At 30.8% G+C, this 20,960-nt stretch overlaps 1 protein-coding gene across 2 annotated transcripts in view; it reads left to right on the top strand.

Moving 5' to 3' along the window:
* Positions 1 to 20,960, top strand: part of LOC142332294 (cyclic AMP response element-binding protein A-like) — a 505,070-nt gene that overhangs the window by 1,152 nt on the left and 482,958 nt on the right. The window lies entirely within an intron of this gene.

Raw genomic sequence — 20,960 nt, 5'->3', positions numbered from 1 at the left:
ACAGCTTGTACTTATGAATCAAACATTTTCATGAAATTTTGATAATATATAGGTAAACACGCCCGTCATAATATTTGTTTTTATGCTACCGAATGGTGGACGGGAAATTATTTTTGTTTTGTTAGTATAATTTTTATTTAACGATCGAACCAAATTTAAATGATATTTATAATTTATTATGAAGTGAATATGCATAATGAATATTATGAAGTTATATACAGGGTCATCGATAAAGCCCACCGGACTGCTCTAGTGGTTAACTCGTCATCGCTGATCAACCGATTTCGAAATCGAGAGTTCTCTAAGGTTCAAGTCCTAAAAGTCGATTATTTTAACACGGATTTGAATGCTAGATCGTGGATACCGGTGTTCTTTGGTGGTAGGGTTTCAATTAACCGCACATCTCAGGAACGGTCGACCCGAGACGACATGAAATGAAGACTACACTTCATTTACATTTCTGAAGTTAATACCTTATGGTGGTTCCGGGGGCTAAACAGAAAAATAAATAAAGGGTAATAAAGGCTGAAGCGGTTTAAGAAAATCATATCTCAAAAACTACTAGAGATAATCGAACGAGTATTTAAAAATCAAATTCACCAACGCAAAAAGTTTATTTACATACCTTAGAATGTTTCAATATGAGTTCCGTTGGTCTCTCTGCAAACATCCGGCCGATATTCGAATTCGATCCAAGTTCGCCGGATCATTGCAAGCGTAACTGTGGCAGTAGCAGCGGTGATCCGTTGTCTTAAATGTTGCACATCCCTGATTTTTTTGGCCGTAGACAATGTTATTTTCGTAGAAAAAAATTTAACGGTGTCAAATCAGGGCTTCTCGGAGGCCAAAGCGCAGGATCAGCCCTACCAAACGGACGATTAGCGAATCTTTCATCGAGATCGCATCGTACGCTTAGGCAAAAGTGTGGCGGCAATTTTAAAAATTCTTGTTGAGACGTGACAGCAACGTTACTTTTCTTCTTCAATTTGGTCAGCGTGTGGGAAAACGTACTGTTGCAGAACCGTCTAAATGAGCGTTTCTGTGATAGTAAGCTCGTGAAAAAAGAACGGGTCGTTCACACGATCGGATATCAAACCGCGCCACATGTTTATTTTTGGGGAATATCTGACGCGCTTAATAATTTCATAGAGTTGCTGCGATCTCCGTATCGTACAATTATGCCGGTTCACACAACCGCTGACATGGAAAGTCGAATCGTCCGAAAACATAATGCGTTTTAAAAATCTTTCGTCACCGTCAGTGTTATTAACCGTTTTACTTACTAATTCAAAGCGTGGACGGTCCGTCAGTTAAGGGTATGTAAAAAAAACTTTTTGAGTTGATGAATTTAAAAAAATATATATTCTCGTTTGATTATTTCTAGTAGTTTCTGAGATACGACTTTTTTAAATTGCTGCAACGTTTTTCGATGATCCTGTACTTTCGATTGATATTAGTAATTGATTTCTGTATGATTTGAAAAATATCTGTTGATATTAATTTACGTTAAAATTAAACGAATTTTAATGAAAGTTAAAACAGTTTTAAATGCAACTGTTAAATTGCAAGGTCGGGAACCCCGTTTAAAAGCACATTAAAAAATCTGATGACGATACCACACGACTTCCTTGTACGCCAACTAAATTACATATACACTTTTTTTTTTTTAATGAAAAGTGGATAAAATTTTATTTCATTAATAATTTCTTATATTTTTTTCTAATTTTTTTTAAAAATTGTTATTGCATTTTTATTTATTGTAAACATTTTATTATAATCAGAGGTTAATCATTATTAATAAATCAATATATTTAAATAAAAAAGTTAAAAAAATGAGATTAGTCGGATTTGAACCGATGTGCCTTCCCCTTGCAAGATCCAAATATTTCATTAATTAAAATTTATTTTGGCTATAACTCTGGAACCAATGAGGATAAGCTCTCCATGAGAGCTTATTACTGCAGTTAAGAGAAAGTTCAAAATAAAAACATTTTTGGAATTTTTTGACATTTTTGGTTCAATCGATTGAAATTTAAAGGAAAGCTGCACAACTAGATGTTACAATAGGCCTGAATCCAAAATTTCAACATTCTACGGCTAATCGTTTTTGAGTTATGTCATACGTATAGACGTCTCGCCGAAATTAGTCAAAATGGATATTTCCGTTGAAATCTGAAATTTTTCGCGATCTCAATACTTCGTACAAGGAAGTAAAAAATTTACGATTGCGACTTGAGAAAATATAAAATTGTAATCTCTGTAGAAGTATTCTAAGTTTATTTATTTACAGATAACGTTAATCAAAAGATTATTATTATTCCGATGTGTTGAGGTTTTATAAAGACCACACTACATGACACGGTCTTCTGTGAATAAATTTATTGTATAAATTTTCTTCTTCTCTTTTTTGTTTTGTTATATATATCTTTTTTTAAATTTAATTCAGGAAACATAAAATTGTTAACATTTGTATAAAAAAATAGTTCCATTTATATATTTTCCAACGAATTTGAAATTTAATTTATCCTCTTATTTACGGGAAAAACATTTTGTGGAATTATCTTACTTTAATTGTATTCTCTTTTTTTTATGAAGCTGTTATTTATTTAAATCTTCGTAAGATAATAAATAAAAAGTAATTTTTTTTTAGAACTTTTTTAAAGTTAAGAAGTTTTTATGCTTAAAGTAGAACTTTTTTATGCTACTTTTAATAATTTTTTCAATAACATATTAAACTAACAAATTTTGCACATTCCTTTTGATAAGTTAAATTAAAGGAAATGTATAAAAGTGTTGCGGTAAAACAACATTATTACGTCACAGATGAAGTGACAATTATTAAAAAAAAAAAGCGAGTGAATATTTTGGGTGTAAACGATGTACAGTAACTACTGTAAGAAAATTGTTAGCAGGTTCATTGCCTGATAAGAGCGGTCCGTAATGTAATCTATGTTATTAGTGATTTATTTGTTCCTCTTGTCGATATAAATTAAAATAAATAAAAAATAAATTCTGTTATTTCGTAAATATTAAGGGGGAATATACCTTTTTATTTACGGTACCGTGTTTTTGTTGTTCAGTTATCAAAATTAACTTATTTTTAAAAAAAATTTAAAATAACTATTCTTGGATAAAATAGTTATTATTTGAATATTGGATGTTAAGTGGAATATAATTGAAGAAAAGAACCTCTCAATCCGGGAAGGCCAATTGAAGAAATGAGACGGTTAAGAGGCCGTAATATTTGTTACGCATTTTCTAAATATGTATTCGATTTTAAATAGAATAAATAAATATTATAAATTCATTTTATAAAGTAGTCAAATATAAAATATTTGCAGAAATAAAAAAATTTGATGTGGGCACCACACGTATAGGTGTTAATACTTTGTATTGGTTTGATACTTTTGCTTGCGAGATCTTTAGGTTTTTCTTTTTGCTTAGGTTCGTTTTGCTTGCAAGATCTTCCGGACAAATTTAAAAAATGTAAAATTTTGTAATAGGTACCGCACGGGTAATCTTCTATATATATATATATATATATATATAGAAGAACAAAATATGTTTGTATATTTGTTTCGTAAATATCTCGACACCGGCGCCACTAACGGGTATAGTTTTTGCAAAAATGTTTCTTTTCACTAACTCAATATCCTTGTACGCCAACTAAATTACATATACACTTTTTCTTTTTAGCTAAAAGTATATAAAATTTTGTTTCGTTAATAATTTCTGAAATTTTTTCATAATTCTTTTTTTTTAGTTGTTATTAAATTATTATTTATTTTAAAACGTTTTTTACTATCGGAGGTTAATTATTATTAATAATAAATTTAAAAAAGTTAAAAAAAGGAGATGAAGTCGGATTCGAACCGATGTGCCTTCCCCTTGTAAGATGCAAATACTTCACTAATTAAAATGTTTTTGGCTATAACTCTGGAACCGATGAAAATAAGACCACTTATGATATATCGTTGAAAAGCTCTCGATCAGGACTTATTACTACAGTTAAGAAAAAGTCCAAAATCCAAATTATTTTTGATTTTGGGCTTTTTTGGACGCTTTTGGTTCAGTCGATTGCAAGCAAAAGGGGAGATGCACAACTAGTTATAAAACTGGCCTAAATCCTACATTTCAACATTCTACGGCTAATCGATTTTGAGTTATGCGAGGTAAGTACGTACAGAAACTAGGTAAGTCATGCCGAAACTAGTCAAAATAGATTCAGGTGTGGTCAAAATGGATATTTCCGTTCCGAAATCTGAAAACTGACATTTTTCGCGGTTACAATACTTCCTTTACTTCGTAAAAGGAATTAAAAAGTAAACTAAACCACAAAAACGGAATTAAATAAGCTTATCTCAATTTTTGCCATAATTATAAATCGAATTTATTATATCAAACTAAAAAAGATTATCGCTAAAGATTTAACGCTACTAATTAAAAAAATAAAATTATTGATTCTGATAATATTTCATGGAGTATATATATATATATATATATATACTTATATATACTCCATATATATATATATATATATATATATATATATATATATATATATAGTCGAATATCACGATAAAAAACTGTTATATTTAAGCAGGATTTATATTATATTGTTTTAATGAACCGGAAACCTTAGAATTCCAAGTCCAGTTATTATTGTACTGATATAGTACCGTGAATCGAATTTTGATTGCTAAACTAAATGTGTTACAGAGGATTTCATATCCCTTCAGAAATAACTAATGTAGTAGTAACATTTACTGGAATTTAGAATTTTCTTATGTTGAAAACACTATTGTTACTAATCATTAACTCGCAAGTAGTGGTATAGTAAGTAGTAATTATGCAACAGTATGCAAGTTGGTTAAAAACTTTTTTATTTTTTAAATTTTATTTACTAATGCGTTTTTTTACAGTCCTTTTTCTGACCACTTAAGAAAAAGTTTCAAAGTTTTGATACTTTTACCCGGGAAATCTTCAGGTATTTTTTTCTTTTTGCTTAGGTACTTTTGTGCTTGCGAGATCTTCCGGATGAATTTAAAAAATATAAAATTTCGTAATATGTATCTTTTCCGCACGGGTAATCTTTATATATATATATATATATATATATATATATATATATATATATATAAAGAAGAAAGTCTGTTTTGTATTTGCTTGTTTTGTAAATATCTCGACACCGGGTATAGTTTCTGGAAAAATATTTCTTTTCGCGTAACTAATATGTATTCTGAATATGAGTCAAATCGGTCCATAAATACAATTTTTCGAAATATTTCGCCCCTAGCGGTTCCAAACTAATTCGGAAACCTTCGCGGGGATCGCAATCGGATGAATGGTGTAGGAACGCATACGGGACAAATAAAAAAACAAATATTCATTTTTATATGTATAGATTATTTTGTAGACATAAATCATTCCTCGATTACAAACTATTAATATCGGTTTAAGGAAATTGATTGGTGTTATGTAATACTTATTTTATTAGAAATTCTTATTATGAAATTTTCAAAATTATTTATTTTTACTTTTGTTTTAAGAACAATGATGATAATATTAATGAAATATGTTATTTAACGTAGTAACAATTAAACAAAAAAAAAGAATCATTGTACACCTGCTTTAATTATATAATCTTTTGATACTTATTTTTAGTTTATTTCTTTATGAAAAGAAAATTACTCCTTTGTAAATTTCTTTATTTCTTTTATTAAATTATTATTTAAATAAATAAAACTACAGTATATACGAGGTCTGTAAATAAAGTAATGAGACTAGTTTTTCTTCTTTTTTTTTGGGAGCCAAAGTGGCAACATTGTAAAATTACTAGTAAATATATGGTTATACAATAATGAGCGATACTAATTACGAACAACGTTGTGCAATCAAGTTTTGGGTTAAACTCTGTGAGAATGCTACTGAATTTTTTTCAAAATTGAAAAGGGCGTATGAAAATGACGCTCCGTCACGAGCCCAAGTTTTTAGGTGGTTTAAAGGATTTTCAGATGGCCGGGAATCAGTTGCTGACGATCTACGTTCTGGAAGACCGTTAACGTTAAAAAGTGACGATAATGTTGAGCGAATCAGAGGCTTGATACGGTACGACCGGCGATTAATTGTCAGAATGATTGCAGAACGATTGAATGTGAACCGTACAACAGTCTATCAAATTTTGACAAACGAATCTGAAATGAAAAGAGTTTGTGCAAAATTGGTCCCAAAAAACCTCACTGTTGAATAGAAAAACAACAGGGTGGAAATGTGCCGCGATCTTCTTGGGCGAATTGAAACCGATTCTTATTTTCTAAAACAAATGTTATTACTAGTGATGAATCTTGGGTATTTGAGTACGACCCAGAAAAAAATGCCAGAACAAGGAGCGGCATACTTCAAACTCACGACGTCCCATAAAAGCAAAAATCAGCTAATCAAAACCACGCTAATTTGTTTCTTCGATAGTAACTCTTTATGGACAGTGCCGTAAGGCATTGTTCATAAACATTCCTGTAGTTCCTCGACCACCTTATTCACCTGATTTGAGTCCCTGCGACTTTTACCTGTTCTCCTTTAAAAAACACCTCAAAGGACACAGTTTTGGATCAGTAGAAAAAAAATGTAACCGTAGGCTTCTCGCTTTGAGTATGAATTCCCATAATTTTTTCCTTTTTTTTATTTTTTTGTACTTTGTTTTTTTACTTAATTGTTTACTAATTTTTTTTTACGATTTTTATATATATTAAACGTTTTGAGCTGAATGTGGTTTTTGGTCTGGGGGATGTGAAATACGAAGATATGTCGAAATTTTTCGGAAGCCGAATTATAGTAGATAGCTTTCTTATGAAATCTACGTAAAATCAAAAACAACTAAAAAAGCGGGGAAAATATTATTTAAGCAAAAGAGGGCTTTGGTTTTTGTTTAAAATGATGAACGGGGCTGAAATCTTACTAGATAAATTAATTTATTCTTTTTTTTAAACTAAATTATTTATAGCAAAAAAATGTCATTCGTAAAATATCATCTTGTGATTTAACAGACTATAAAATATTTTATATGTTATTAGGTCAATGACTACACAATTTTACAAAATTTTCTATTATTACAATTATAAGAAAGCCTTAAATACGAATAAATTTACTTAATGCAAATTGGAAGCCTCTTGAAGTTTAGTACAGGCTATTCGACATACGTAAAGTAATACAAATAATACAAAATAACTGTACTTAAATCTAACTTAACCTACTGTGACTTAACGGAACTAGAAGTATACACTATAACGTTAAATTTCATGCTTTTATTGATACGCATTTGGAAATAATTCTAAGTGCATCAAATAGTTATAAGGTTAGTAATTTAAAAATAAAAGAAAACATATGAAGTTATTGCAGAAATCTTTTTAAAAGTATGACTTTTAACTATAAAAGATGAGTACTTTCGTACGCATTGTCGCTCATTTCTAATTAACTTTTATTTATTATTGTGATATTTATCCATTTTCTGATAGTATTAATTACGCGGCATACAACTTGATTTATTCTACTTTTTTAGTATACAGAGTGTATTAGAAAGTTTCTTAATGTTGTACAGTATACCGGTTGGCTGAAAAGCAACTTATACCCCCCTCTAACTTTTTTTGTAATCGAGATAAATGATGCGGTTTGCGATATATTTCCTTGTACCGAGGATTTACTTTAACGAATGTATATTTCACTTTTTTTGATTTTAGTCGGCGGCGGGGTACAGCTTAAAAATTTCAAATGGAACTATTATTTTAAAGAATTCGACGAGACGAGAAACATGAACAATTAAAACTTAATTCTGATCCAATATGGCGGTCAATAACGTATTTGTTTCAGATAACTAGATCTTCATTTGTATGCTCCCCTTTTTTGTTGTTTGCAATATCCTGATTCTGTGTTTGGAAATCTTCTGCCGTAAGAGAGCCTAACTCAGTAAGACTGAGTATTCGGCCTTCAGTGTGGGCGGGCGGCAAAAATGCCTCAAAAATTTTAAACGGGACATATGTTCCAGCGATAAATTGTTTTAAAGGTCTTTGAGAGACAAGCAAAACTGTATCGAAGAAATTAAATTGTGACTATTTAGACCAAATTGGCGGTCACAAATGCGATTAAATTAATTAAAAATTGAAAAAAAAAAAATTAAACTTTTTCTTTTTTTTTTTGTCTTCAGTCATTTGACTGGTTTGATGCAGCTCTCCAAGATTCCCTATCTAGTGCTAGTCGTTTCATTTCAGTATACCCTCTACATCCTACATCCCCCAACAATTTGTTTTACATACTCCAAACGTGGCCTGCCTACACAATTTTTCCCTTCTACCTGTCCTTCCAATATTAAAGCGACTATTCCAGGATGCCTTAGTATGTGGCCTATAAGTCTGTCTCTTATTTTAACTATATTTTTCCAAATGCTTCTTTCTTCATCTATTTGCCGCAATACCTCTTCATTTGTCACTTTATCCTAAACTTTTTCAAATACTTTTTTTTTTAAAGTTTAAAACTTAAAGTTTAAAAGTATTTAAACTTTTTCAAATACTTTTTTTAATTATAGTCTTGAAAAATTTCGCCGCCCAAAAATCAAAAAGCGTGAATGTAAGAGTAGCCCTTCGGTACAAGGAAGAATGCGGCAACCGCATCCATTTATTCAATTATAAAAACGTTAGACGGAGGTTTAAGTTACTTTTCACTCAACCAGTTTATATAAAATATCACTGCCGTTTAAATAAATGTTATATAAAGTAATTTAACTAATAATTTGACTTTGTTACAAAAAATATTGAAAGATGTAAACCTATTTTGTCATATTTTATATATATAATTTAGAATTATTTATAAATACTCGTGTGTACGTATATATTTTTTAAATCTTTTATTCCTTACCGTGCATTGAAAATAAGGTAGAATTAATATATTGTTAAAATAATTTAATAATTCATGTCGATAAAAAACAAAAAGAAGCTAACAGCACAACTGTAGGACTTTACCGTCACGTGGCTTTTTACTGATGCACGGCTTACACATACAACTTAATTTAAATTAACTTAAATTTTTATAATTTTATTTAAATTTAATATTTTTTGTTTATTTAATTCAATGAATCTAACTAAAGCCTGCGCGCTTACCGTATTTTATTCGCGCTATTCAGACGGTGTTAGCGGCCACTAAATATCTATTTAATTTAATTTATTTAATTCTACGGCTCATCTATGACGTCACAACATAGCGAAGACTACAGCAGCTGTACATCAGTACTACACTAGCGCTCTTTATGGTGAGAGGAGGTACTGCTGACGTAGTATGTCCACTTAGCCGCTAGTTCATTCAGAGAATATTTTGGGTTGGTGGTGCGATTTTGCAAAATTATTTTGTGCATATATTGTTATTTTTTAATCGTTAACAAATTTGCTTAAGAAAAATAAGACTTTAATTAGGCGAAATCTCAAGATGATGACTTGCTGTACAGCCTGACCTCCTTGATCTTTTAAGTTGAAAATTTAATGGCATCGATGCCCCATATATTGAAGTAATCTGACCAAGTTTGGTTACAAATCGGTCCAGTAGTTCTGGAGATATAAGGAATATAAAACCAATCATACACATGTTCATATGAAGATCCGGTGAAAACCGCATATGCCATTATTGGATCGATTAAAATACTTTCCCTTCTAAAGCTATAACTCTGCTATAGCGTTAGACGGGAAAGTATTAAATATAAATTTATTTTAAAACATCATTAATGTTATTTTATAACAAGTAAGAAGATTTACAATATATTAAAAGGTCATATTAAAGTACACTTGTTCAAGAGGAAAACATGATCCATTAATTTCCTTACCATTTTCTGATCCGTGGCGTCAAATTATGTAATCGTTTAACTCAGATCTGTTCTGTTCCCAGAAAAATTTTGCGTCGGTACTTCCTTGGATGGTTGAGTCAAAATATAAAAAATCGTTTAATATTTAGTTTTATTAGATTAGAACCAAATTAGTAGTTTAATTTTTTTTTTGATTGTTCAATGCGATTAAATTTTGTTGCAAAATAATATGTCTTTCCCATAAAAAAGGATGGCGGGTGTGTTTGTTTGTTAGTTTGATGTATGTGCTCACATTTTTATTTTAGCTGCTATTGGGGCAGAGCGGACCCCGTGGTGCGCCGGGTAGCTGCGCACAACACACAAACGATTTTATCTAAAATTATATTTGTGTTTTCAGGTTAAAAAAGGGGAAAAAATTGGGGTTAGATCCCTGTTAAAGAAACCACAACTCAAAAAAAAGTTATTAATGCTCAGGATTTTGAAGCTTTTCGTTGTAAAAGATTTTGTTGCTGTTAGTACGCTAAATTCATGAACATTTTACATTAGTTAAAGTCGGCATAAACATTTACAAAAATCACGTGTAGTGAAACAAACCATATAACGTTTTCCTGTTTAGCCTCCGGGAATTTTACACGGATTTGAATACTGGATCGTGGATACCGATGATCTTTGGTGGTTGGGTTTCAATTAACCACACAACTCAGGAACGGTCGAACTGAGACTGTACAAGACTACACTAATACATATCATCCTCTGAAGTATTACCTGAACGGTAATTACCGGAGGCTAAACAAGAAAAGAAAGCCTCCGGTAATCACAGTCTGATATTAATTCAGAGGATGATATGTATAAGTGTAAATGAAGAGTAGTACAGTTTATGGTCGACTGTTCCTGAAATGTGTGGTTAATTGAAACCCAACCACCAAAGAACATCGGTATCCACGATCTAGTATTCAAATCTGTATAAAAGTAATTGCGTTTGCTAGGTTTGAACGTTGGAACTATCGACTTCAGCGAAATCAGCTGACGTCACAACTGATGTTCAACTGACGTCAACAACTGACGTCAGCTGATGACATCAGCTGATTTGCGAAGTCGAAATCAGCTGTTGCGAAGACGCGTTCACCACTAGACTAACCCGGTGTGCCCTGCCCTTTTACTTGCTTTTCTTCAACTAACAGTGGTTTTTTTTCACGTTGTCCTCAAATCTTGCATTCTTAATTTAACATACTTCCTGACATTGCCTATTTTTGAAATTTTGCACAGTTATTAAGAGGTCGGATTACAGTACAATATTTTACCATTACTTCTGCAAATGTCCTCTCGAGCGGGGGTAAATTTGTAAATGTATATAAGCGACAAAAAAATGTTGTTAATTTACGATTGTATTTCAGTAATCAAAAACTTCACTATTTCGTTGGATTGAAAATTTGTTTGATATTTTATAAATGCATTAGAAATTTCAATATACGATGTTATTTTTTGAACTCCAAAATAACCTACTAATTAACTCGTGCAATGTATGATAATAATTTGATCGAAGTATCACAAAAAAGTATAAACCAAGTTTTTAAAAATTTTATTATTATTTCTAGTAATTTATTAATATCTATTAATAAATTTTCATTTTATTTAATTATATTATTAGTTCCTTTTATTATAATTATATATTTGAAATATAAAACAACTAAATTAATGAATTCTTTGAAAACCGCAGCAATTATTCCCGTATTTTAATTATTATAAAATTATACATCGTTCTTTTAAAATCCGTAACAAGTCAAGAGAATTTTATTAGTTTTGTTTAAATGAAAAGAGACCGGGTAAGAAAAAATAAGTACGTAATGTTATTTAATTACCGTGTACTGTACATTAAAAAAGTATAAATTAAAAAGAAATATTTCAGGTTCAATAAAATTGTACACTTAATTTAGATTTATTAACAATACCGTTACTTTTCCTTGCATTCCACTCGTTTTATGTTTTAACGGCGTATAACATATTTATTATTTAAAAGAGCTTAAAAATTAACATTTGAAAAAATTATTCATTGGATGGTTTGTTTGTATGTATATATCTACAGTACTATAGTAATATATAATGACTGAATTTTCGTAAGTTTAAATATAAATTTTACGGTTGGATAATAGTGTTCCATTGTTTCTCAGATAGATGTGGAATAAAATTTTGCTGGAAAATAAAGATGTGTCTTTCCCATAAAAAAGGATGGTACGTGAGTTTGTTAGTTTGATATATGTGCTCACATTTTTATTTTGGCTGCTCTTGGGACAGAGCGGACCCCGTGGTGCGCCGGGAAGCTGCGCGCAACTCACAAACGATTTTATGTAAAATTATATTTGTGTTTTCAGGAAAAAAAGGAAAAAAAAATTGGGGTAGATCCCTGTTAAAAAACACAACTCAAGAAAAAGTTATTAATGTTGAGGATTTTGAAGCTTTTCGTTGTAAAAATGGATGGAATTCCTGTTTGTAAGGTATAAAAAAGGGCTGTCAAATTATTTTTTTATCTCGATAAATATAAATGTAGACATATATATGTATGTATATATATTTTTTTAATTTTCAATGTGTACGAAGTGCAACAATAAAGTAATGAGTCTGATATATTAAAGATTTTTACTTACGTTTTTGGTTAGCTGTAGTATAATCAACTTCAAAGTAGTCCGTTCTGCTTGCACACACTTACTCCAACGCTTCTGCCAATGCTAGTATCATTTCTGGAATGTTGTCTAAGACCCTTGTCATAACATTTTCGACATCTTATGTTGTTTGAAAACGGTGTCCCTTGACCACCAAGTTGACTCTTCGAAATAAAAAAAAGTGGCGAAGGGTTGATTTGTACTTGTTCAACAGATCGGCAGTCACATTTTTCCTGGCATCTACCTGTTGTGCGAGATTTTTGGGGATCATTTTCGCACAAAATTTTTACATACCCATCTCTTCTGTTATTTGGCGAACAGTTTCCCGATTAATTTTCACTTCTTCTACGATCATTTTCACCAATAATCTTCGATCGGATCGTATGATTTCACGCATCCTGGACGTTGTTGACCCCTGTCTGTGAGGTTGATGGTCGTCCGTTGCGGTCTTCGTCTTCAACATTCATTCTGCCTTCGCAAAAAATTTTATGACAACAAAAAACTTGAGCTCTTGACATAGCTTCATTTACAAAATCCTTCTGAAGCTTACCGAAGTTGTCGTCGCATTCTCATCGAATTTAACAGTAAAAGAAATGGTATACCGTTGCGCAATATTTCGCCAGAGACCAAAACACGTGTTCGCTTATTACACCGCTACTCAAGACCGATGGATTGTGCGGATGTGCCGCTTGGATTAACAGTGGCGGGAAGATCAAGGTCAAAAATGGAGTGTCTATGAAGGGTGCAGGGTTGCCGCGTTTTGCTAAAAAAAATCAGTCTCAATATGGTATATTCCAAAATTTGCAAATCTTCATGTTTTACGGTCTAACTAGTTTATCTAGAAAAAAAACATACGTATGTCTGTTTGCATTGCATTTCACCTTTTATCTCAGAATTGACTGAACCGATTTTTTTCAAAATTAGTTGAGTTGTGGGGGTGTATCGCGAAAAAACATTTCGATTTTCTTCAGAGGCATTTTAGAGAACACTTTATTAAAATGAATTTTTTTTCTGCAATCCATATATGAATAATCTGATATTTTTTTTTAAATCACTCTCACCTGTTAAAATTGAAATATATGTTTTTCGGTTAATTTGTTCCATTTTCCTTTGGTTTAAATATTATTCAAAAAATATTTACATTTCATATATAGCTATCAAGATATGTTACATTTTTTTTCTTATTTTAGTATAATTTATTGAAGGAAGTCATAGTTTTAGAGAAAACTTAAAGTAAAATTGTTAAGCTTAACTTACATATGAATATTTTTAGAAAGGTTTTTCATAAAATTCCTCACCTCTATAATATATGTTTTTTTTTTTTTTGTCTTTTACCTCTAACTCTTTTAATTTTTATTTTTAATAGCCGGGAAAGTCATGAAATACTTTTGCAGTTTTTTAAATTTAATTTAATTTTCAAGTGACGTTATTTAACATTTCATTTGTTCATTTTTTAAATAATTAACATAGGCTTTAATCACATGTACTTTTTATATTATATTTATTGTTAATTTTTGATTTTATAAAATTGTATATTTTGTAACGTTATATCTAATTATAAATATAATTTACGTTTTGATTAGCTGTAATTATTTCATTTACCGAGCAGATTAGCCGGATCGATAGCAATGTAAATTACAAAAAAAACTCATCTTTTTTGGTTACATTTGATAATCCTTTAAAATAGATTTCGGTTTTTCTGAGATTAGGGGTATCGACTGCTTTGGTGGTCATGTTGCCCTATGAGAATGGACATTTGTAGCGTGTGAAAAATGCTACGACTGACCGGGATTTGAACTCGGGATCTCCGTTTCCAGTTAATGAATTAAAAAAAATATTTTACAAGTTAAAAATTTGTATTACTTAAAGTTATTACAATTATTATATAACTAAAATTTTCTCGTAATTATAATTTTAAAACAGAAATAAGGATGACTGTATTCAAATTGAACAGACCTCAGTTTTCTAAGGACAGATCCTTAGCCAATATTGTTGTTATCAACGTGTTACAAATAACATTTAAGAGTGTTTAAAAAATAAATTTTCAAAGTATAAAAGATCTCTTCTTTCGTAAATCATTTTGCATTACGACAAAAATAAAAAAAATATTAAAGGTAGCAAAATTAAAAAAAAAAAAAATTAACACCTAAGATGGATACCGTTTGCTGGTCGATCAAAAAGTTTACTATTCATATATCCGGGAGTTAAATCATTTTCTAGGAGATTTTACTATGTATGTATTATTAGATGATTTATAAATTTCTTGAAAATAGCAGAATATATCTTTAGAAGATATGAAATTATTCAATTATTTTCAAAACTTTCTCATTAAAAAGAACTTTAACCTTAATTTTTTTTTAAATTGAAGTACGTTTTTTTAGAACTTCTTAATTTAATTTTTTCCTTTATGTCGTATTAAAAAAAAAGTGATGTATTACTGATAATATAAATTGACCGTAGATCAAAGCAATGCTAATTACTGATGTAGATAAAATATTTACAAAAAATATATTGCACATAAAGAAACATTTTAACATCTTCAGCTAATTTGTAAATAACTGTATAATATAGATGATGTATGTTGAATAAAATAAAAATTAAAAACAAAACTCTTTAAATGAAATTAAGATATGAAATAATGTCATAATTTAACAAATGAAATATTTTTTGCCGTATAAGATGATATAACTCGTCAAACTTTAGTTTGTATGAACACGTAGATGCGCCGTAGTTCTACCTGGTTTGTCTGAAATTTTATCTATTGCAGTTGCCACAGCTAACAGAAAAAAGTGTCCCAAAATGAACTGATATTTTACATTTTCCGACGTTTCTTTTTCCTGTAAAACTAGAGTAGAGATTTTTATACGCTGTATTCAGTAAACATTGAGATAATTATAAATATATAACGAGTTTTCGAAAAAAATTATCTTTAACGATGAGACGTTTTCTTCTTACTGGCTTTGTCAATAAACAGCATTGTCGAATTGAGATCAGAAAATCCAAAATAAGATGAAAGAACTACGTATGCGTCTTCAACGGGTCACAGTTTGGTGCAGATTATGGGTCGGGGAATCGATCGGATCTTACTTCGAAAATGAAAATGGAGATACCGTTACCTCAATGGAGTTCGATATAGTAAGATGATTTCAAACTTTTTGTGCCTAAAATTAATGATATGGATGTGGAAGACGCGTGGTTTCAAGAAGATTGTGCAATGTGCTACTCTGCCAGTGAAACCGTACAGTTTAGAAAAATTTAACGGTCCTGTTATTTCGCAGCGGGGTGATGCGAATCGGCTGTCAAGATCATGCAACTTGATACCGTTGAACTTTTTCCTGTGGGGTAATCTTAAGAATAAAGTGTACATCAATAAACCGCAAACAATTGAGGACTTCAAAGAAGAAATTTGACACAACATTACCGAAATTTTCCAGCAGTTATGTCGACATAATTGGAAAATGTCAAAAGAAAAAACATGTGCAGCTAAAACCGGGGTGTACATTTGTCAGATGTTTTGTATCTCACATCCCCACGTCACAATTTTTTTTCCATTAAATAATAATTAATAATAATATCAGGACATTTTGGGACACTCTTTACAATTGAGAGGATAGTGTACTGCAAAAGGACAGTCGTACATCCAACAATCTATCTCCACCCTACGTATAATCTATGCTTTCCAAACTATGATGAGTAATGCGGTTCAAAAAAAATCCCTTTCGGCACACGCCGAAAGGCGGAGTTACATTTCACCGGTACTAAGTACGGGATAAAAAAGATTTCCACCTCAAGTTAAGAACTTAAAGTTTACTCGATACGATAATGTTTGCATATGAAAAAAAGTTTCACATGTTTAACATACGACAAGCTCCATCTTCTTACAATTCTAGCGATATTTGAGTCACCCCTTGCCGTAAGGGTTGGTCATATCAAAAATTGTTTTAGACAAAATTTTTAGATAATGTTTAGAGGACTAACGATCACTTTAAACCGATTCGATACTGCGCCTATTAAGGGAGATATGATTCTTTTTTGTCTTCGAAACCCAATTTTTACACCTCCTGGGCCAATGGTTGGTTATATAAAAACAATTTACTTAGATACGTTTTAGGCCCTTATCCAAAAGAATAGAAGGAACTTAAAATAAATTCTATATTTTACTTAATAAAAACGGTGTAGCGATATTTTGTTTTTTCGAAAAAGACCCCCCCCCCAAAATTTCCACCCCTATGATCCGATTTTGGCCGTTAAAAAACTCAACCGAGATTTTGGAACGAGTTCTTTTTAAGAAAAAATTTAAAAGTGATTGACGCAAAGTTACGGCAGTTATCGTGTCCACAAGAAAGTGAAATATATATATATAAATGTATATATAAACTTTTTAACTGACGATGGTTTTGGGGTCTGGGAGTTGTGAAACGCGAAGGTATGTCGAAATTTTCCGGAAGTCGAATCATGGTACCCATTACTAATAGTGTTTCATTTTGAAAAGTTGAAAATTAAATTGTACGTGCTAAATTTCACGATTTATGTAATTTGCTAACGACACAAAATTTCAGTCAAATTGATGGACGAATAATATGTTTATACCTAATCTAAGATAGAAGTATTTTCATATTTATGATTTTGTAAATTGAAATATTATTATAAGAATATTGCTTGAGGTGATGGAATAATACGTTCTCAGTACTTCAGGTATTCACAACTTCGTCTAGTAACTTTAAAGAGTTCATTAGGACAGTTTTGAAGGTATATGAATTTTTTTTAATAACACATTTGATAATAAAAAAAAAATGTACTTTTATATTTTTTTTTCATTACTTAATAGGAAATTTATAACGATATTTTGTTTTTTGGAAAAAGCCCCTCCATTTTCACCTCAATGGTCCGACTTTTCCAATTAAATAACTTGACCGAGATTTTGGGTGGTTATATTTTATGTATCAATTTAAAAGTGATTGGCGCAAAATTACGGCGGTTATCGTGTCCACTTTTTTTTTTTTTTTTTTTGTCTTCAGTCACTTGACTGGTTTGATGCAGCTCTCCAAGATTCCCTATCTAGTGCTAGTCGTTTCATTTCAGTATACCCTCTACATCCTACATCCCTAACAATTTGTTTTACATATTCCAAACGTGGCCTGCCTACACAATTTTTCCCTTCTACCTGTCCTTCCAAAATTAAAGCGACTATTCCAGGATGCCTTAGTATGTGGCCTATAAGTCTGTCTCTTCTTTTAACTATATTCTTCCAGATGGTTCTTTCTTCATCTATTTGCCGCAATACCTCCTCATTTGTCACTTTATCCACCCATCTGATTTTTAACATTCTCCTATAGCACCACATTTCAAAAGCTTCTAACCTTTTCTTCTCAGATACTCCGATTGTCCAAGTTTCACTTCCATATAAAGCGACACTCCAAACATACACTTTCAAAAATCTTTTCCTGACATTTAAATTAATTTTTGATGTAAACAGCTTATATTTCTTACTGAAGGCTCGTTTAGCTTGTGCTATTCGGCATTTTATATCGCTCCTGCTTCGTCCATCTTTAGTAATTCTACTTCCCAAATAACAAAATTCTTCTACCTCCATAATCTTTTCTCCTCCTATTTTCACATTCAGTGGTCCATCTTTGTTATTTCTACTACATTTCATTACTTTTGTTTTGTTCTTGTTTATTTTCATGCAATAGTTCTTGCGTAGGACTTCATCTATGCCGTTCATTGTTTCTTCTAAATCCTTTTTATTCTCGGCTAGAATTACTATATCATCAGCAAATCGTAGCATCTTTATCTTTTCACCTTGTACTGTTACTCCGAATCTAAATTGTTCTTTAACATCATTAACTGCTAGTTCCATGTAAAGATTAAAAAGTAACGGAGATAGAGAACATCCTTGTCGGACTCCCTTTCTTATTATGGCTTCTTTCTTTCGTGTCCACAAGAAAGTGAAATATATATATAAAACTTTTCAACTGACGGTAGGATTTAGGAGTTAATGGTTGTTGGGAGTAATCCACCGGGTTGTTCTAGTGGTGAACGCGTCTTCCCAAATCAGCCGAAATGGAAGTCGAGAGTTTCAGCGTTCAAGTCCTAGTAAAGGCAGTTATTTTTATTTTTACATGGATTTGAATACTAGATCGTGGATACCAATGTTCTTTGGTGGTTGGGTTTCAGTTAACCATACATCTCAGGAATGGTCGAACTGAGACTGTACAAGACTACACCTCATTTTCAGTCATACATATCATCCTCTGAAGTATTAACTGAAAGGTAATTACCGGAGGCTAAACAGAAAAAAGAAAAAAAAAGTTGTTGGGAGTAAATAGTAGGATTGTTTTATTTATTAACTGAACGGAATTTATATTTTTAACTTTTTATTTAATTAAGGAAAAATTTAGCAAATTTGTAATTTATTTTTGTTAGGAAACAATTTATAATTAAAATAACTGATGTATAATTTTTTTTAAGAAGAAATTTAAATTTAAGAAAATCTTTAGTCGTCATTTTTTCGACATTTGAACTAGGTTAATAGAAAAAACCGGTTGCTAGTATAATTCCCCTAGTATAAATAATTTTTATATACAACTTTAAAATATATAAATAATACTATACTGGTATTAAGCCGTTTTAATTGTATTTTGTTGTTTACTGCAGCTTATATATCAGTACAATTTTATTATATAATAGTTTAACTATCTTTGTTCTAAAGTTATATACTTACAGAAAAACACATGTAAAATATAATATTACTGCAAATATTGATGTAATAAATATTTATCCTTGGTGCGCATTTCTTTAATTGTATGTATACTGCAACAATGTAGATAAGGTTTAAACGCTAATCTTGGTATTCTGTACTAAGCTCATCCAACCGGTATATTTGCAAGGTCAGAGTCAAGGTCAGTTATATGCAGTACGTTATTAATTTTTTTTCTATAATAGAAGTTAATTTAAAAAAAAATCTGAATACGCTTTTTTTATATAAATACCGTGCAGGTGATCCACGAAGAATGTGACAAACTTTCACAAAATGTTCTTTCGGTGATAATAAAAAAGAAAGTTTATATAAACATAGGTTCGGAAACGATTTGTCAGCGAGTTTCTGCTGACGAAAGATTTCACCCTGATTTCTGCGCCTTCGTTAAAATTAAGCCAGGTTGTATTTCTTGAAATCCAAATTAAGGGGTAAATTTAGCGGGTTTTTTTTAATGAAATCTTACCTGAAAAATTGAAAAAAAAACGTCCCAGAATTGTATTTTTATTAGTTTTCTAGAAATCTGTGGTAAAAGACAAACGATCGGGGTCAAAAACACACTATTTTATATTTGATTTAAAATAACTCTTTAAATAGCCGGCCTCCGTGGTGCGAGTGGTAGCGTCTCGGCCTCTCATCCGGAGGTTCTGGGTTCGAATCCCGATCAGGCACGCCATTTTTCATAGGCTATATTTCCATATTCCACGCGCAAGCTTCAGCTTATGTGGCGATATAATGCTAAAAAATGGATAATAACACATAATGGTTATAAAGAAACTTGTAGGATATTTGAGTAAAACAGTATAAACAGTAAACGGAAACTAAATTTTGTATAAATCTTATTTTCTTATATTTTAGTCAAATTTTTCTAATATTAAAAAATACCTTTTCCACGTCTAGAAAAACCCATCGTAAGTAAATGTCTATAATTCATCTTAATTTTTTTTTAATAAAATTATATTTAATTTTGCGCTCATGTTCTTTCTGAAACCGAACAGGTAATTTTCATCTTCCCCTACAAATTCTATTCTCGTGTAAATTATTCCAATGAATATTTTCGATGCAAGAAATTTTAAACAAAAACTACTGCAGTTCTCAGACTTATCTAGTCCTACTTTAAAGTGATTATTTCGATGATAATAAATTTAAAAAAAAAAATGATCTATTTCTACAGTAATCATATCGAAATTATTTTTTAAACATATCCAAAATAAAGATTAAAACGATCATAAATATTGTTGAGGATAAAGATAAACGGTTATATTTTAACATATGATGACTAGATACTTGTCTCAATTGTTGTACACACATTTTACAGCTCAGAAATTGTGTATAAAACAAAAAAAAAGGTTAAAAACCATTGGTTTATAATTGTTTTGTAAAAATGAACAACTTATATTTATTGCTGTTTTAGGTAGATTTCGTTAGAAAGCTCCTTATTGTAATGAGTAAAATGATTCGACTTCCGGAAAATTTCGACATATCTTCGCGTTTCACATCCCCCAGACCCCAAAACCACAGTCGGCTCAAAAGTTTACATATACATTTATATATATCACTTTCTTGTGGACACGATAACTACCGAATCTTGCGCCAATCACTTTCAAATTGATACATAAAATATAACAACCCAAATTCTCGGTCGAGTTCGTTGGGCAAAATCAAACCACGGGGAAGAAAATAGGGGAGCTTTTTTGAAAAAGCAAAA

Source organism: Lycorma delicatula, chromosome 11 (genome assembly GCF_047948215.1).
Source record: "Lycorma delicatula isolate Av1 chromosome 11, ASM4794821v1, whole genome shotgun sequence".
In the NCBI taxonomy this organism is placed as follows: domain Eukaryota; kingdom Metazoa; phylum Arthropoda; class Insecta; order Hemiptera; family Fulgoridae; genus Lycorma; species Lycorma delicatula.
The sequence above is the reverse complement of the archived record's forward strand: the minus strand, read 5'-3'. Positions and strand labels throughout refer to the sequence as shown.